At 41.5% G+C, this 17,920-nt stretch overlaps 1 long non-coding RNA gene across 1 annotated transcript in view; it reads right to left on the bottom strand.

Moving 5' to 3' along the window:
• Positions 1–987: 987 nt before the first annotated feature.
• The window catches only part of LOC144584394 (uncharacterized), a 31,449-nt gene continuing 14,516 nt past the window's right edge, over positions 988–17,920 (bottom strand). The window contains exon 2 of the long non-coding RNA XR_013538611.1: positions 988–16,215. This is a non-coding gene — a long non-coding RNA (uncharacterized LOC144584394). The remainder of the gene's footprint in view (positions 16,216–17,920) is intronic.

Here is a 17,920-nt window from a genome sequence, read left to right as displayed (position 1 = left end):
TTTGCTTCTCTGTCTCAGTTTTCCTTCACCTCTAAAACAGAAGAACATTGTACCTGTCTCTCAGGGATATTATGAGTTGTAATTAGTTTAAGTGCTCTGGGAATGAGGCTTTCTAAACACCATGTATTATTACTGAAATGAGTGTACGACGATTCTGAAAAACCAAAGGCATTTCAAATTACCTAACAGCTACAACCCCAACATTAATGTGAGTACTTAGAAAAGCAGATGCCCATTGTTCAAGTCACTGGGGAGACAGAGTGTTTAAAAACGTAATTAAATATAAAAAATGCATAACAGAGGAAGCCGACTGATGACAGCATTAAACAGATGATCCATCCCGCCAACAAAGCAACAAAGAAGGCATTAAGAGCTCCAGTCGACACACCTCACCGTGTACAGAATGGCAAACAATAGTAAGATGCCGTCTGATTTCATTGGGTTTTGGGTCTGAATGTTTTGGACTTCCCTTATCCATAAACTGTCCTGAGATACTAGCAAAAGGGAGTTGTGCCGTCTTGCCACTGTATTTTATGTTTTAAAAATTATTATTATTATATTGTTTGTTTCTTGGCATCGCTGGTTGGGTAGACCAAAGTGGGTAGACCAATGGGCGAAGTATCTGAAGAAGAGGTGACATGTTTTCACTGAAGTTTGAATTCCAGGAAACAAATTAGCACCTACTAGCGGTTGTTCTAACCTGGTAACCTAAAATTTTGGTATAACTCCAGTTGTTGAAATTAGTACAGGAAAGATGATGATGATCTGATCTTACTTCTATATCCTCTCAATTTCTTGCCTTATGTTTGTTACTTTGCAGTTATTATACTCTCTGTTCTTTTGAGGTTGATTGTTGATGGATGATGATGATGACAACAACAATGATGAATTTTTCAATTTCTCATGGTTCCAGGCAGATTCAAATTCCTACTCACTATAATGTTGAACCATTTATGTGACTTCTGCTACATGCAATTTTCCCGTTGCTTTATTTTCTATTTGGGTGGGCAAAAACCCGAGGACTCATAAGAACTGCTGAGTAGCTCAGTGGGTTAGGTCTCTGCCTGTGGAGCCAGAGGTTGGGAGTTTGATTCCCCACAGTGCCACTTTGAGAAAGGCTGGACTCAATGATCCATAGGATCCCTTTCAACTCTGCAGTTCTACGATCATGATTAGCAATGGGAACGAACTGGAAAATGTGGTTTGTGATGGTTTGTGGTTTGTAGCTAACCAAGAGCAGGTAGGCAGAAGCAATGGAGGTACCGGGAAAGGGTTGGATGGGCAATACTTTTTCCAAAACAAACAAACTACCAAAAGGGGGGGGGGAATCAGCATTTCATTTTATTTCAGCAAAACAGGATCCTCAAACTAGGTCAGGATATGAACCCTGAACCAGCCCGGTTCACTGGGATTTTTGTTTTGTTTTGTGGTTCATTTTGTGCCCATCTCCAAGGATGGCCATTATTATAATAAGATGGTGGCATAAACATTGGGCAGTTTGTGTCAAAATGCCTGTAAAAGTCCTTAAATATCCGTTAAAATTCATTTTTGGGGGTTTCTCATTACATCAGACCTTTTTCTCATGCATCTTCTGAAAAATAACATTACTACAATATTCTTACTCCCAAGAGTAACTGGTAGATAACCATAGATGTGTAACTCTTAACTCCACAACTTGGTGTGAGGCCCTCACCAATGTCCTCGAAAAGAGGGGCAAAGGAGGGGGCTCTGGAAGAAGAGGGGGAAGACTGCAAGAGGTGGAGGTGGTGGCCTCACTTTGTTTAATGATAGAGCCCGTCCTGCCGAAATCTGCCGTAGAGACGTTGACAGTCTGGGGCACTCTTTCCTTCCTTCTGCTGCACTGATTTCCTAAGTGCTTCTCTTTCCCTTTCTGCAACCCTTGCATTTAAGTGGTGCTACTCCCACGTAGAGAAGAGGAGGGGGTGGTGGGGAAATCCTCCGAGGACTCCACTTTTATGCTTCGCATTTCACCAATTGGGAGGCAGGTGCTCCTGGTTTCATGCCTAATTACCCAGGTCAAAAGATGTAATGACAAGGTTTCTCTTAGATGTCTCTTCGGGAGAGTCTGCTGTTCCGATTCCTATCAACAATGAAAACCTCAGTGCAGCAAAAATAATTATTTTTCATGTGCCTTTTCAGTTCCCCTCCAACCAATGAGGAGAACAGCAGGAGCTTGCAAACGGGAATATATTTTATTGATGGCAAAGAGTTTGTACTTCTTTGTTTCCAAGTTTCAAGGCCATGCAAATCCTTAGGCTGGTACTACATGGTATTGTGCCATTTCTTTATTCTTCCTCTTTAAAGACGCTTATGAAGTGTATCAGAGGGAAGGGTTCCAAAGTTTTGCTTTATAAATCACTTCCTAAAACTGCTTTCCTGGTCAGCTTGCGGTGCTTGTTCTGAGCGGTTCTGCCAAGGAATGGGGACGACTGGAAAACCAGCTCAGGTTCTTCAAGACACCAAGGCCAAATGGATTTCCAATAAAAATGTAAGCTCACTTCCCAAGCTAAGCACCTGTTCCTTCGAGAACAAAGGAAATTCATCAGCAACACAGGCGGCCATGTTTCCTCTCTTATAGAGGATGGTTTTCCATCTGAAGAGTTTAGTGAAGTCCAGTGGTTCTCAAAACTGGGTCCCCAGATGTTCTTGGATCACAATTCTAGCTTCTCCCTTTAGTTTTATGTCGGGCTTCCCATTGGAAACAATACAGAATCCTTTGGTGTGAGACTCTTAGCTTCTCCTGCCAAAGGGTGGAGGGGGAAAGACTGCTAATATAAACAAGACATCTCTAACAAGGTCTTGGAAAAGCTATTTGGCTTCGCTATTATGTACCCAGTGTAATTTCCTCTACCTTTTTATTTTTTTTTCACATATATATATATATATGTGGCTGGATTTTCATTGATCCATCTCGAATCAATGCTTTTAAAAAATCTGAAGACACATTTTAGTTAAGAGCAAAATCTTGCATTTTATGTTTTGACATGGAATTATTGATTGGGAAGGGAAAGAGCCAGGACGCTCAACCTGACAGTCTCTTCAACTTCCGTGTGTCTGGTGGTGTCTGGTAGCACGGCGTCCTTAATGGCTTTGCTCGTTGGGTTTTTTTCTTCCCCCCTCTCTGTTTGTTACCTCTCTTCTTCATCCTCCGAGCCCACAGCATGGGGCCTTTCTCAGTTTTTTAAAGTAATCAATACCCCCCACTTGGCCGTCACTCATATTTGGCACACTTCTAAATTATTCAGGGGTCTCTCTTGAGCCATATAAAATTTCTATTGCATTTGTCAATTGCCTGATCAATAGTTCATTTTTCTTATCCTCAAAGACACACACAGGGGTTTGAACTTGGAGAGTAACTTGGCTCTGTGGGTAGGGGAAAGAGTAATAAAAAAGGAGAGTAAAAGAAATTTGTAAGGGAAGCAAATGGTGTTAGCTATAAGTTTCAAGATCCACGGCTGGTTCTTGATATGTCGTTACAGTGAATCTCGATAGCCTGATATTCACCACTTCATGCTATAGCGAAATACACTTCCTAAGCACACAATGTACAGTAGTCTGTGTGTGTTTTTATTTCTTGGCAATGTGTAGCTTGTGACCCTTTCACCCTTGGCTGTGGAAGTCTCTGGCACCAGAGGAGTCTTTGAGGATCCAGAATTAATGACATCTGACATTTAAGTCAGCCTTAACAAAATCTCAGCAAACTCAGCCACTGAAGCCAATATGGCCAATGTCTCTTTAAGGAGGCGTATTGACATTCACAGTTGAAAATAATTGTCCCAGTAAGGCACCTTGTTTTGAGGTTTCAATCAATTGGGTACCTGTCCTTGGCTTTCTGGCAGCTTTGAAATCAGGTTGTAAAACAAAAAAGGAACAAAATAATTCCTTTCACATCTAAAGTATAGATTTTTTTTTCATTTACAGGAAAGGAAAGAAGACTGTTGCACCATTGATGTTGTGAACCAAGTCACTTAGCCCCATAGCATCAACTTCAGCAGCAGCTTTCTTTAAAAAAGAAGAAGAGCATAGGGTATGAAGTCATGTCAACCTAGCCAAGCAGAGGGTCCCGTTAGAGTGAGACGGCTTGAATCCATGTCTTGCTTTAGGCCAAAAATGGAGGCATAAAAGAAAACACGAAAAGCTTCCTGCCGCACTCCCAGAGAAGTAAACATCAAAAAAGCCAATCATTGCCTGTTGTAATTTGGTGGCTCCCATAAATGTTTTAGCTTTAAGAAACTGTTGATCTCAGTGGGTTAGCAAGAGGATCAGGAGGTTTGTCCAGAGATATAACAACTTGACTGGTGGAGGAAAAAGTTAACCCAAGAACATGGACGGCACAAACTTGTTCGGTCCTCACATCAGTTGTAGGATGCAGGTGGGCAGAAGATAAGTTGGGATCTACTGGTAGATCTCCAGATGTTTTGCAGCAGGTCAACGGCATTTAGCAGCAACACAATGTCCTAAAGCTGAATTGCCTCTTTCAGTGGGACCCCTTACATCTGCTACTGAGTGATAAATCAACTCTTAATGTACAGCCCATTGATTCAGTGGGCTGATTTTAGCTTAGATAAGAAACTGGATTTAGCCACCTACATTAAGCTGCTGAAATGGAATAGCCAGGAGTGGATTTCTGCAGGAAAGCAATGTGCACTCAATTCATTTATGAAACCGAAAACAAATTCTGTATGCTCATGATGTGCTTTACTTTAAATGCATGTTATTTGCACATGGCCACATTTGGTAGATTGGGTGAGTGAGTATTTCTGCTATTCTTCAGCGTTGTTGGGGGTTTTTTAATCCCTTTTTTGATTTTTACCTCCTTCCTGCCGAATGGTCTATTTTGCCAAATAAGACCCTGACAACAGTAGGCTTCTATCCATATGCCTTGGGACTCCCCTACCCCCAAAAAATAAACCAGAAGTGTCCTTCTGGGCATTTCCTGTCCACTTTTTTCTTTTTAAAAATGGCTATTTAGGGTTGTTTCTGGGCCTGGTTTGGCCACCAGAGGGGCCAGGAGCTTGGCTTTCATCCCCAAGCACTAATTTCTTGCCCTGTTGTCTTCTGGGGGGGGGGAAATCTTAAAATCTAAGAGAGATCTCCATCTAGTTCCATGCTGAGTGTCTCATCTAGCTTGAGCCTTGAATTGCACACCCATTAAAACAGAGGATCCATTCAGACGGGGTGCTGTCATTTGTATGGTGGGATACATGGCAATAAATACTGACAATACCGGATGACATTTTAGTTACTGAACCCTTACAAGCTTGAGCACAAAGGCCTAAATTCAACTGTTAGCCCAAAGAGATAAGACCTACTGAATCCATGGTATTTACATAGGTTTTGACAGTTGATTAAATAGGTCTCAATTATACTTAGCAATAAGATTTAGGCCAAGTTCTACAAGCCAGCCATGGAGGAGCACATTCTGCCATCATGGAAAAGCCATCCTGAGGAATCTTTCTTTTTGACCCCCAATCACAGTTATATTTTACAAAAATCATGTTAAGTTTCTTATTCTGGTGTTACACTCTTCATACCATTTCACAGGAATATATTACGTGAGATCTACCGTTAACCAAAGTAGACAATGGGGAAAGTTTTCTGCACAGCTTTCAAGCTCTACATAGTAAACCGGAAGAGGCTAGGCTAAATCAACGGAGAACAAATCCAACACATTTTACCCAAGGGGGAAGAATGTCTCCCACCAGGACGAGACTCTGGCTGGACCATCTGGAAGTCACTTGACAGTCTTCGAAGCAAAGTAGGAAGACTGAAGAATCATCAAGTGAAATGAGGCTGCCTGGATACAGGACGCATTTCCTGTGAATGTGGAGAAATGCAATCAATGCCGTATTTGTGTACATGCCGTTTATGGCCCGCCACTTGTATTAAAGAAGATCTAGTAAACGGCTGAGTGAACGCTATCAAAATAGCCCACTGCTGGTCAAAAAAAAGGTCAAATCATTTGAACACTTCAAATTTGTTTGAACTTTATGCTTCATGTATGTCCATAATTTTAAATTGTGTAATGCTCTGATGTGATTTTTTTTTTTTAAAGCGGGGGGAGAAGAATTCAGGTGTTAGTGGAGTTTCTTCAAAGCTTGAAAAATATTGATTAGGATACTTTCCACCCTCCAGATTTCAAAACCTTCTTGCCGGATGGATGACAAGCTGAACTTGAGAAAAACGATTAAGCTCTGTGTCCTTGGATTCTTTGCCATCTTTCGCCCTCAGTGATAACATCAGCAAAATGGGAGCAGGGCTGTTCCAGCTAACAGGGTTTACTGCAAATACATGCAAAAGAGTTATTTTCTGCAAGGTGGAAAAAGTTTCCTGTTTTAAAGTGGTGTTACCAGTTCTGAGCAATAATCAAAGCCTATTTAAGCATTGATACCTGGCCAGTTTGAAACCATCCAGTACAGATATTTTTAATTAATTTTTTGGTGTGTGACTGTTCCAATACTAAGTAATGGAGCATCAAATTTGCCTGAGTAAATATGCCCTAATTAATAAGAGTCTATATCCCCATATTAGGCAACAGGTATGTAAATAGGTATTTGCATTCATTAGTATGTGCTTTAATTAGTATATGCTAATATGTGGCTCATAGGTGGTTGGTTCTCTCTTGGGGGAGGGAACTGGCAACCTTGAATTACTATTGGGGTTTTTTATTTGTTTATTTTCCCCTCCAGAGCATGAGATTATAATTAAGGATCTCACACTACCCAACATTGACTATGCAGCAGCTATTTGATCACGTTGTGTTCCCTCAATTTTATCAAAGTAACGGCAGTGCAATGTAATTAGGCATATATGGAAACTGAGCAGGGCTATAGCAGGTGAGGTTCATAGGAACCTCCAGGTCCTATAAGTACAGTGGTGCCTCGCTTAACGATTGCCCTGCATTACGATGAAATTGTTGTACGACGATCTTTTTGCAATCGCAATTGCTAAATAGGGTTTTTTTCGCTTTGCGATGATCGGTTCCCTGCTTTGGGAACCGATTCTTCGCAAAACGATGTGTTTTTTAACAGCTGATCGGTGGTTTCAAAATGACCGCTGGGTGCTTAAAATGGCTCCCCGCTGTGTTTAGGGACGGATTCCTTGCTATACAGGCAGCAAAAATGGCCGCCATATGGAGGATCTTCGCTGGACGGTGAGTTTTCACCTCCATTGGAACACATTGAATGGGTTTCAATGCGTTTCAATGGAGTTTTTAATTTCATTTTATGATGTTTTCGCTTAACCGCAATTTTCCTGGAACAGATTATCATCGTTAAGCGAGGCACCACTGTACATGAAACAGTTGCCATGTCTTGGTATATCCACACACACGTACACAGTAACACAAGCAACAAGCACGCTTAACAGTCAGTAGCTACTGAGAAGTTTACGTTCCTTCAACAAGAGATCTGGGGGGAAAATTAATTTAATCCACCCTTGAAAAGCGTTGGGTGCTCATTCACTAGCCATCCCAAGCAGGTTAGGATTCACTATAGGATTTCCTCTGAGAAACTGGCGGAATCTATCTCAGGCACTGTGGAATCCCTTAGATCAACTTTGAACTGGCAGAAGAGACTCAGGAGGAGACAGCTAAAAAGATTTCTTGCGTGTTCGATTTGTAGGGATGTGCACTGAAAAAAAAGGTTGCTATTGTTTCCTTTTGAGTTATTTCATGGGGGGTAGAGGTGCCTCTTTCCTTTTTGCACCTTTCATGCACCAGTCCTTTTTAAAACATGAAAGGAACAAGCTCCTTCTGATCCTATCATTTCATTTTTCCCCATTCTTCTCTCTGGCAAGCATTCAAAAAAGCCCTAAATAACCTGCAAAAATACCACAGATGCCCAGAGTAGCTCACTATGGGGCAAGGAGTATAACAAGCCAAGGACAGAATGTTAGGAATTCCTTCTTGCACCGTGTTTTCTGTCTGTGTAAGAGCCCACAGTGTTTTTCTGTAGGCTCTTAGAGTTGAAAGTATAAAAGCGAGAGACCACTCTTACCTCTTTCTCTCTTAGTTCCCCACCCCACAGGCTGGCCATAAGCTGCACATTTCCTGCTGGTTCACTCCTTGCTCTTCTAGGGGTCATTTCTTCCATTAACTGATCATTTCTTCTGTTCTTCACTACACTGCACTACTAGTCCAAAAAGCAGAGGCGAGGCAACAGAGAATCAATCACAAACAATCAGGCAATACATTTATGCTAGTGAAGCAAAAACGGGGGTGGGGGGAGCATCATTCCTCCTCGCCAAGATCTGACCAATCTAGACCTTTTTATCAAACTCAAAATTTTCCTCCCTTTCCTGGTCATTCTGAATGGCTACTGACAGCATCTTTCGCAACACGATTCCCTGAAAAATATCCCACACGATTTGATGGACAAGGGCTAAAGGGAAAAAAATTATGAAAGAGAATAATGTAGCTGTTTTTTGAAGTGAAATGTCCATGTATTTGTGTACCTTTCTTTTGTTTTGAACAGGTCATCTTTTAGGGATTACCAAAAGGACATAAAAATGAAAGTGCCTCTTTTGTGTATTTCCATTTTTCAATAAACACCCCATCCCTATTAATCTATCAAGTTGCAATAGTTCAGAGAAGGGGAAAGCTGAATGGTATCACTTAGAGACATCCTGGGTAGAGGGGATGAATCCTGTCTGAAACCCAGGAGATACACTCACAGTCTAAGTTGACAGGACTGAGCCATTGATATGATTCTGTATACGACAAATTTCTTGCGATGCTTTTCCCCTTTTTTGCTGTGTGTGAGTTGAACCATCATAGAGATGAGGAAGTCCATAGGATGCCTTCTGAAGGAAAGAAGAACACGATATGATTTATAAAGTAAGAAATCACTGATTCCCAATGTGGTGTAGAGGATAGTGATGGACTAGGCCTCTGGAGAACAGGGTTCAAATCCCCACTTGGCCATAGAAACTCACTTGGGGGTGGGGAACTGGTAAAACCACTCCTTAAATATCTCACATTCAAAGCCCTATTAAGGTTTCTATAAGTTGGTTCTGACTTGATGGCACAGCACACACACACACACACACACACACACACACACACACACAGAGAGACACACACACACACACAAGAAAGCAGGACAGGAGAAGAATCAAAAAATGCATCAAAAAGTCAAGTACAGCTCAGTTTTAGGACAATGGCTGTGATCCTCAGTATGAAGAATGTGGATGGTCTGTGAAGGCTGTAATAACATTGTGGGTGACTCCGATTTGTAGCCACATTTACAGATCATTAGGCCTTGGCACAGCTCCATCAGAGCAAACGGCCAAACTTTCAGCCTCTATAAATCAGCCAAGCTGCTCTGATTTATGCCAGCCAAGGACCACAGCTGAGGTCACCTGCGTTGTGAGGTGATTAGCCGACTGTTGACCTACCAGCTCCCTGCCTCTTGGCTATGATTCCCAGCTTTGTTTTATTTCACTTCTCTTCTTTCTTTCTTTCTTTCTTTCTTTCTTTCTTTCTTTCTTTCTTTCTTTCTTTCTTTCTTTCTTTCTTTCTTTCTTTCTTTCTTTCTTTCTTTCTTTCTTTCTTTCTTTCTTTCTTTTCTTTCTTTCTTTCTTTCTTTCTTTCTTCTGGAAGCAACCGTCAAATGACTAATCATAGTGAACTTCTGACCAGGAAGCATTATTCGGAATTGTTGAGAGAAGCAGAAGCAGCACCAGAAGCCCTGACACTGGGCATGAAAATCCTGTAGACATTTCACTCCACACTCCTTCCAGAGGACTACCTGTGATAGCTTTGCTGTTTGTCACATCAAAATAAACCAACAGTTTGTGCAAACCAGGAATGCTCCTATGAGGAGATAAGGTCTTCCAGTTAATTCTTCATTATAACCATGATATTTTTTTTTTAGGGAGTCCATGTAGGAAGTCATTCTCAGCTGTGGCTTCATAGTAATGGAATTGGCTTCCAGAAGAGACAGATTGGCACCAGAATACTTTTCAAAAGCACTAACTTTAAACAATGGGGAGGAAGCTCAACATTTGGGAACCCATATGGTATAGTGGCTAGAGTGACCAACTGGGTCTCTGGAAACTGGGGTTCGCTTAGCCATGGGAACTCACTAGGGGAGTGGAACCAGTAAACACACTCCTTCAATACTTCACTTACCTTGAACCCCCTTGTTAAGGTCACTCTAAGTCAGTTTTGGTTTAATGGCACATATAACTAATTAACCAACTTGGTTCTTTCAGTTAAACCTCAAAGAACAGGAGTGGGGTCAGGTGAGCATCTTATTCTATCCAAGACCACATTTTCTTGGGAGCAATATTTCAGCTGAGGAAAAATCCAGTTGTGGATGGAACCATACACAAAAACAAAGCAAACTCACCTCCTCCTTTCTTCTCTCTGCTCCCGACACCTTGTCTCCCCTCCTTTCCTGCCTCCCATTCTCCTCCTCTCCCTCTCATAGCCTGGGTCCCTCATGGGTCAGGGAGAAACGGTAACATCAAATTCAGGGATTTATATGAATCCATGGGAAATTGTGTTGCCGCCTGAAGTCGTGTTTGCTCCTTTTCTACCCCTAGTGTACATCCCCACAGCCCACAACATTGCACAAGAGATGGCAAGGGCTTTTTTCCCTTCCTTTAATTTGTACCATCCCCACACACACACAAAAAAAATCTTGAAATATTTATCGGTAGAGCCTTATGGAGGAAAGCAGGTTATAAAGGAAGATGAAACTCTTCTGTTTAAAGAGAGAATACAGAGAGAGCACATTCAGAAGCACTTCGCGTCACCCCTCCCCTTTTTTCCTTCAGCCCATCCCAATCTCCGACTCACGGGGGACAACTTCTTTTGATCATAGCAGATCCATATTGACATGTCCCCGGCCAACCTTCACTCTGTAATCTTTCTGTGCTCTGCTCATGGAGTACATTGTGCTACATACATTCATTACTGTACTGAACAAGGAATTGCACATAACTCCACCAGAGACTATAGCTAGCCCCAAGGCATTGGTCAGGGATCTTTTACATAGTTTCTTGACCATGTTCACTTCCTCTAGTGTGGGAAGTCTGATTTACCAAGAGAATTGATTTGGAACTTCTTGGTTGTTCATTGCTTCTTTACACATGGCTGGACCTAAAAGAGTCTAGGAAAATGGAAAGGGCTTGTTTTTTCCAATGTAGATATTCACCTTCCCCTCACATGCTTTCAACCTGATCTTCTCTCTGAGTTTTCCTCCAGGGCTCTCATCTCCCAAGTCAAGTGAAAGAACTTCTGGAAGAAACAACTGCGGCCGAGAGTAGGCGCCAGGGCTCTGAACACAAAAGCTCTTAAAAGGATGGAATAAAGGTAGCATATGTCCATGGGAGATGACAAAATGCATACAGCAGCAAAGTCATTGAGACCTGAAATGTAAACTGACTTCTTAACAAAGTGTTTATGTCCTCCCACATGCAAGACGTTGGCCAACTCATACTGCTTCAAGGTGTTGGCCCACCAGGTGGAAAAATGCGCTCTTTGGTTCCGCAGTCAAGGAAGCTAAAGGAACAAGGCTGGAGGTATGTAAACACTTTGAAGTCCTTGCAAGCGTGCATTTAGAGGAGCTGTTCAGGAGCAAAGCCGGAAAGTCACGTCTGAGCAGATGTCATCTGTTCTGACACTTCCAACAGACATTCCAGGTTTCTGTTAACAGTGGTTTTAGTGTGTTGCCAGTGAGACCGTCTCGCTCGGTTTATCTTGAAAAGAATATAGCCTTTGGTGAGCTGGAGCTGAATGCTGATGTTCCCAGCCCTTGCTCTGGAAGAATCACAAAAACAAGCTGTATGTATGTATGTATGTATGTATGTATGTATGTATGTATGTATGTATGTATGTATGTATGTATGTATGTATGTATGTATGTATGTATGTATGTATGTGTGTGTGTGTGTGTGTGTGTGTGCGTGCGTGCGTGCGTGCGTGCGTGCGTGCGTGTGTGCGTATGTGTGATTATATATAATCATAGATCATCTATCTATGATCTTATATATATTAGATAGATAGATAGATAGATAGATAGATAGATAGATAGATAGATAGATAGATAGATAGATAGATAGATAGATAGATAGATAGATAGATAGATAGATGTTTTTGTTTAGTCGTTTAGTCATGTCTGACTCTTCATGACCCCATGGACCAAAGCACGCCAGGCCCTCCTGTCTTCCACTGCCTCCCAGAGTTGAGTCAAAGTCATGTTGGTCACTTCTATGACCCTGTCCAATTATCTCATCCTCTGTCGACCCCTTCTCCACTCTTTTCCAACATCAGGGTCTTTTCCAGGGAGTCTTCTCTTCTCATGAGATGGCCAAAGTATTGGAGCCTCAGCTCAGACACCTAAACCACTGAGCTATCCAAGCATTTCATAAATGCAGCCTGCAATTCATGTCATTTTTTAATTCCTACATTTAGCTACATTTCATATCTTCACATTTTGGATCATGGAGTCGTGCATTATCTTCTCTGCTCCTTACAGTTGACTTGAGCAGGAGGAACTGAACCCCAAACTTTGTACTGTTGTTGTTTTTAAAAAGGAGAAAGAGAGGAAATGGCTTTTCATTTATTGTTGCTGTCAAAGTTTCAGAGTTAACTAGGCACAATTAACCTAGCTGAAAATAGTGTTAGTTAACCAGTAGAGGGAGACTTCAGACAGTTCAGCATGCTTAAGTTGAAACATCAGGTTGATTTATCCTGTTCCAAATCAAATGTTGTGCATATTTTTAGCTACGGGGTTGCAAGATAGTCTCAGACAATGCTGGGATATGGCCTCTGAGTATTGTTTGTTTAGAATTATTGTGGGAACCCCAGAATAATTCAACAGCTAAATTCTGTCGAGACCCATTATGCCCTTCGTTACAGTACCATCGGTTAGCCTAGAGGCATATCAGAGGCTCAGCCCTAAAATCAGTTGACTTAGCGTTTGCCTTCCGTTGACCAATCGCAGTCCAAAAAATTCTAAATGTAAGGTATATGGGAAAGGAATATTGTATCATCTGTTGGACAGATGTCTATCACGGGTATCAAGAGAAGTTGATTGCTACCCAAGCTTCCTTTACGTAGGAAAGAAATACACCACTGGATGGTGGTTCAGCTCTCAGTCACAAACAGTGGCATGCTTATGAAAAGGCTTTGGGGCATCTCTCCATAACCTGCTCATCTGAATGGCCAGGAGGAACCCTAAATGGAATAGGGTTATTGATATGTGAAGGATAGCCTGCTTATGAAATATGAGGGGGGATAAGTTCACACAGTGGTCACGTTTGAAGGGTGGGCAGGTGAATAAGGAGCACAGGGCATATATCTCCTTTTAATCTCTGAGCTATTTGATGTCAGTGGTATCTAAGATGTGGATGGGAAATAAGCACTCTGTCTAACGTTTTCAGGCTGTAACTTCTGCCAAACCCGTCCCCATAGCCAAAGATGAGACATAGTGGAAATATGCGGATAGACTCAAGGCCTTCTTTTTATTTTAATTTAAGTATTTATTTAAGGACAGGGTAGGGAATACAAAAAGTAAGGGGGAATAGGGAAGGGGGGGAAGGTTAGGGGGATAGGAGAAGACAAAGTATACCGTCATCCAATCAATTCATATTACAATAACAGATCAACTTTTTGCTTTTTCACAGTTTGATTACCCTCCTGCTTTCATCTTATCATTTAATTTTAGTTTAAGTCTATGTTACTCCAACAATATCTGGTAACTGCAGCCATTTATACAATACATCCCATCGCTCAGTTTCCTTTTGAATTGAGCAGTCTTTCAGCCCATCTGACAGAATATCCATTTTTGTCACTTCCCATATTTTCACAATAAGATTCTCTTGTTTCAGTGTCTCTTTCTTGAGATTTTTAACATAATGCTTTTTAATTTTGGAAGCTGCATAGGTCACTGGATAACTCTCTATCCCATCTATGTTACCAGGTGTCATGCCCAATAAAGACGGTTCTAAAGTTTGCGCAGCTTCATTTCAGTTTTGTTTGGCATCTAATGTCCCCTTTTTCGTCACTTTCATCAGATCTTCTATTTTGCTAAGACCTTCATGTACTTGCTGAAACCCTGTTATAATTATCTTTTGCATAGTAATCTGCCATTCCTTTTCTATTTCTTATACCACCGTTGCAAAACTTTGGGATTGAACAGACCAAGCCTCCATTTGTCGTCTTAAATTTTTGGAGGCCATCTCAGGCTTACCAATGAATGGGGTTTGTATAAATAATACTATAATACTATGCCCTTAACCACAATGATTGCCCGTTATATATCCTTTTAATCCCTGAGCTATTTGATGTCAGTGGTATCTAAGATGTGGATGGGAAATAAGCACTCTGTCCAATGTTTTCAGGCTGTAACTTCTGCCAAACCCGTCCTCATAGCCAAAGATGAGACATAGTGGAAATATGCGGATAGCCTCAAGGCCTTCTTGGTGGTGGCTCCCAGGCTTTGGAATGTGCTGCCCCAAGGATCCAGGTTGTCCCCTTCCCTCCAGTTCTTCCATCATCAGGCAAAGACCTTTCTTTTCAGGCAGGACGTTTAACCAATAATGGGGGTTTTATGAGAAAGCTCTGTTTTTAAGATAAAGATATTTTATTTAATTTTTTTTAAAAAAACTTTTTTTAATGTTTTTAAACTTGACCCATCTTTATCTGTTTTTTAATATATAGTATTTTAAACTTGTCTTTAGTATATTATTTTAATTGTTCTGAGCTCCCTATGGGGAGAAGGTGGCATATACTGTAAATGCACACACACACACACACACACACACACACAGAGAGAGAGAGAGAGAGATTTCCCATTTCCCCACCTTGATACAAGAGCAGTGAGACTCACAAGATAACTTTCCAGTCCAGAGCTTCCGTTCAGAAATCCAGTTGGACGTTTTCCACTCCATTTCACCCCTGTTTCTGTTCCCCTTCACACCAACAGCCAATCAGCATTCGGTGACAACTGAGCATGCTCAGTCCTCATTCAGTTGTGCTGGGGAGGAGCAGTCAGGGTTGTACTTCCGTAAAGTGTGGGTCTGTTTGTATTTCTACACATTTGGGGCACTCTGCTTAATGGTAGGGCCAGCATCCGATCAGCAATGTTCAAGGATGATGCCAACCAAAATCCAGAAGTTCTGAAGGACATGAAGATGCCCATCCCTGGATAACTGTGATGTGCAGGATATAAGCATTTGTGGTTGAGGAAGACTAAAAGAGTATTGTGTGAGTGTCAGAAGACATTTGCAAGTTAGCTTGATAGATAGGCCTTGATGGGGACTTACCTCAAACTAGAAACATGCCTCCACATTGTCAGCAATGCACAAGAGTCCTGTGGTAGATATACTGATATGAAACTGTTCCCTAAGGATAGGAAGCTTGCAAAACACCAGCCTATTCTGGAGGGATATGGAGAATATCAATTAACCTTGACAACTTATTCTAATGGCAACCCACAAAACTCTGTCTCTTATCTCTCCTCACTTTGGCTGCATCTCTGAACAGTTCCTCTTCCAGCTGGGCCTCAGAAGCCAGATGCATTAGCGAGCTTCATTTCTGCTCCATCACTGTTGCCTTCAAGGATAATGCAAATTGCATTCTTCCGAGCACATTGTTTCAGGTGGAGAGAGACAAGTTTGCACAAAGTATTCTTTAATTTAAATTTTGGAAGATTGACTGGGTACCAGCCGGAGCCAGGAGAAAAGAGTTTAATGAGTGTTGTCTAACTAATTGCCAATTATCTTTGTGGAGAGTGGTAATTTCCAGCAACTGTGTATCAAGCAAGGTTATATTAATTTTTTTTAATGTTAGAGTTGCCAAAGAGAGTCAGAGGCATCTTGTGGGAGTGTACTAACTACTCTTGTGAATATGATTTTAAAAAAAAATAGAGATAAATCATGCTTTGTAAAGGAGGGGCAAGAGAAATGGATATCGTGTTTTTCCAGCTATTTGGATCCATTGTTGACAAATCAAACCCAAAGGCATGAAGGTTTTCTTCAATCAGTGTGTAATCTCAGAAGCCCAAATCTGCTCCTGTTCATGTTTACACCGAGGTACGTCATAAACTCTCACTGTGAATCCCTGCTATGTAAATTTATGCACATTCATACTGCCGAGAATTACAGAGCACTGTTACACCCTTCCTTTCCATATCTGCAGAGGTGAAACTGCTTCTCTCATAGGATGATACCAGCACAAACTATCTGTGAAAAGATGGCAAAAATCAATATTTCATGACATCAAGCTTAATTGCAGTCCTGTACAAGTACTTATAAGCATACCTTCATAGGATGGCGCTCTAAGATATTTGATCTTTTTTTAATTCAACATCCTACTGTTCATTTTAATCTTTGATGTACAAGTATTTACCTCTGTTCACTCACACGTTGTTCAAAAAGGTAGAAGTCTCGCTAACCATAAATCAGGCTTTTGTAGTATAATTTATTTGATCATTATGCTTTTGTAGACTTCAGGGGTCTCGTGGCTTTGCTGGTCCTTTTGGACAACTTAAGCGCCACTGTAATGTTGACCCTCTAGAGCAGTGGTCCCCAACCTTGGGCCTCCAGATGTTCTTGGACTACAACTCCCAGAAGCTTTCACCATTAGCTGTACTGGCCAGAATTTCTGGGAGTTAGAGCAGTGGTTCTAACCCTACAATTACCAGAAATCCTGGCCAGCACAGCTAGTGGTGAAGGCTTTTGTGAGTTTTAGTTCAAGAACATCTGGGGACCTCTGATCTAGAGGACCAGTGGCCAACTCCTTGCCACAGGATGTGTTGATGGCATCTGGCCTAGATTCCTTAAAAGGGGGATTGAACAGATTCCTGGAGGAAAAGTCCATCGCAGGTGACAAGCCACGATGGGGATGTAAGATCTCCAGGCTTAGAAGGAAGATGCCTCCAAATGCCACATGCGGGGGGGGGGTGGTATCTGGAGACAGGGATCTCATTTTGTGGGCTCCTAGAGTCATCTGGTGAGGCCACTGTGAGAGACAGAAAGCTGGACTAGATGGGCCCTTGGCCTGATCCAGCCGGGTTCTTCTTATGTTCTTATGGACCTCATATGAGGGTGACTAGCATTGTTGTCTTTTCTCACAAGTCTTATTTTCATGTCCCCCCAAGTACAACAGTCTCAACTTTGTCCCTTTTTGCCTCTTGAAAAAATTCACACTGGAGTTTATTTGAGTGTGGATTTTAATAAGTTGCATGTGTATAGGACTGTTGTCCAGGACAGACTAAGAATTTCCACACGGGGGGGGGGGGGGATAGATCCTGTGAAATACATTGTTTTCAGACTACATATCTCAGAATCCCCCACATGGCTATTGGCTGTGCCTAGCTGGGGGCTTAAGAGAATCATAGTTCCCCCAAAGGAATTTTTCTGAACATTGGAATAAAGTGTGTGTCTCATTTAAAATAGAATAGATGGGAAAATAAAAATGGGTTTCTTATCCACATAGCTTTATAATAAAATAAAAAAAAAAGTGAAGTAAGATTTTGGGAAGCAGAGCCTATATTGTTAGCTGTTCTGTGCGAACAATGTAGACAAAACATTATTAATGCTAACTATGTCTGGATTGCACACTCAGCCAAGATAGGAGTCAACATGTTTTGGGTAACATCAAAGAGAACTTGATACCTGAAAGTATAAGAAGATTAACGTTTACAGTGATCTGTAGGTTGTGGGTTGTTCCAAAGAGACTAACAGACACAGCCAGGAGGGACACTTAGTAATACATTGGCACCAAGACCTTCTCATGTGCTTAACAAAATCTGGCACGGCGTATAAACTCATATTTGAGTCTCTCTTTCTCTCTCTCTCCATTTAAACCTTCTACTACAATTGGCTTCTAATGCTAACAGACAAAACAGAGAGAAACGTGAGCTGTTACGGCATGCCTCAGTTAGAC

This window comes from Pogona vitticeps, chromosome 10, assembly GCF_051106095.1.
Source record: "Pogona vitticeps strain Pit_001003342236 chromosome 10, PviZW2.1, whole genome shotgun sequence".
NCBI lineage: Eukaryota > Metazoa > Chordata > Lepidosauria > Squamata > Agamidae > Pogona > Pogona vitticeps.
The sequence above is the reverse complement of the archived record's forward strand: the minus strand, read 5'-3'. Positions and strand labels throughout refer to the sequence as shown.